The 1,897-nt window shown below is 54.1% G+C and overlaps 1 pseudogene; it reads left to right on the plus strand.

Moving 5' to 3' along the window:
- Nucleotides 1-604: 604 nt before the first annotated feature.
- LOC147339954 (melanoma-associated antigen B4-like) lies at nucleotides 605-1,643 on the plus strand (annotated as a pseudogene).
- Nucleotides 1,644-1,897: the final 254 nt, after the last annotated feature.

Genomic DNA, 1,897 nt, shown 5'->3' on the forward strand with positions numbered 1-1,897 from the left:
CCTCCCCTGTGGCCAGCACTTCCTCCCAGCCAAACACGGGGACAGGGGTGGTGGTCTGTCAGGGGAGGCTGCAGCTTGGTTGTGAAGGGGCAGCTTTGAGACAGCAGAAGGGCGGGTCCCCGCCTCCTTCACTGGGGGCCTGAACATTCCCTCCTCTCATCATCTGGGGTGACAGGGAAGGTGGCAGCGTCAACTTCAAAGCAAGAGAGGGAACAGGGTGGGTGAGTTTGGGGGCGGCGGAGATATGAGGGAGTCTTGCCCCAGTTGTCATCATGACTCTGAAATGTGAACTGAAAGGACCTGCCTCCCCTGCCAGCTCCCACAGGCCTCCCTCTTAACACCAAGGCAGGGCTGTCTGGCTGCACCCCAGTGATCACTCTCATTTCCTACTCAGTGGTCTCAAGAGAGGGGCTCACCAGGAGAACACAAGACTTGTGGGTCCTAGAGCACTGGCCTCAAGGACCGCTCAGAGGCAGATTTGGTTCAAGCCAGGGAGGAATCTCCTCACTGCAGTTGCTCACAACATCTGCTTGTTCTTCCTCTAGGTGCCCTCCTTGCCTGCCCCCCTGCCCGAATGCGCCTGTGATCCATAACCTGTGTCACCATGCCTCGAATGCACAACAACAAGTACCATGCCAGTGTGAAATGTCACCAGGTTCAGGGGGACACTCAGTGTCCCCAAGAGGCCCAGTCCAGTGCTGCTGCAGCCCCCAAAGAGGAGTGCCCCTCCTCCCCCTCGTCTGTCCCTCAGGGTTCTACCCCAGCTCCCCTGCTACTGGAAATCACCAGGAGCTTCAGGGAGCTATGGCCTGTAGCTCTCCTGATGCAGGGCCTTCCTGTGCAGGATCTGATGAAGGTGCCCAGGGCCCAGAGGAGGAAAGTGCAGGTGCCTCCCAGGCAGCCCCTGCCACTCAGAGCCCTCGAAAAGATCCTCTGACCAGGAAGGCCAGCATGCTGGTGGAGTTCCTCCTGGAGAAGTACACCAAGAAGGAGCCCATCTCGCAGCATGCCCTGCTGAAGGTCGTTGGCAGCAAGTATAGGCAGCACATCCCTGAGATCCTCAGGAGAGCCTCTAAGCACATGGAGCTGGTATTTGGCCTGGAGCTGACGGAAGTCAACCATAGCAGAAACATCTACGCCCTCATCAACAAGCTGAACCTCGGGGGCGATGAAGGTCTGAGTGATGAGGGGAGTCTGCCCAAATCGGGTTTTCTCATGGTGCTCCTGGGCATTATCTTCATGAAGGGTAACTGGGCCACCAGGGAGGAGGTCTGGGAATTCCTCAGTGTGTTGGGGGTCTATACTGGGAGGAGGCACTGGATCTTTGGGGAGCCCAGAAGGCTCATCACCAAACATCTGGTGCAGAAAAAGTACCTGAGGTACTGACAGGTACCCAATGTCAATCTTCCACACTACGAGTTCCTGTGGGGCCTGAGAGCTTGTTTGAAACTAATAAGATGAAGGTGTTGGACGTGCTGGCGAAGATCCAAGATATCGTCCAGACTTCCTTCCCAGACCTCTATGATGAGGGTCTGAGAGATCAGCCGGAGAGAGCAGGGCTGAGAGTTGTGGCCAGGGCTCCAACAACGGCTGAAGCCAGTGCCCCTTCCAGGGCCAAGTCCTACAGCTCCTCCCACATCTAGGGAGGGAGGCCCAGACACTTTCTTCCCTTTTGTTTTGGAACAGAGCTGTCAAGATCCTAAACAGTAGAGAGTACTAGTGTGGAGGGAACAAAACTGGTATGTTCTTTACTGTTTTATGTAGTAAGGGAGTTTAAGTGCAACTCATTTTTAAAAATATATATCATTTTTCCTTTATCCATAGGAGAAATATCTAGTGAAAGTTGATTAAATTAGATTAAGGAGATGAGGGAGGAGTTCAGTATTTTCAAATGTTA

The sequence above is a fragment of the Bos grunniens genome, chromosome X, assembly GCF_055505025.1.
Source record: "Bos grunniens cultivar Pamir isolate PY7600 chromosome X, Bosgru_T2T1.0, whole genome shotgun sequence".
In the NCBI taxonomy this organism is placed as follows: Eukaryota; Metazoa; Chordata; class Mammalia; order Artiodactyla; family Bovidae; genus Bos; species Bos grunniens.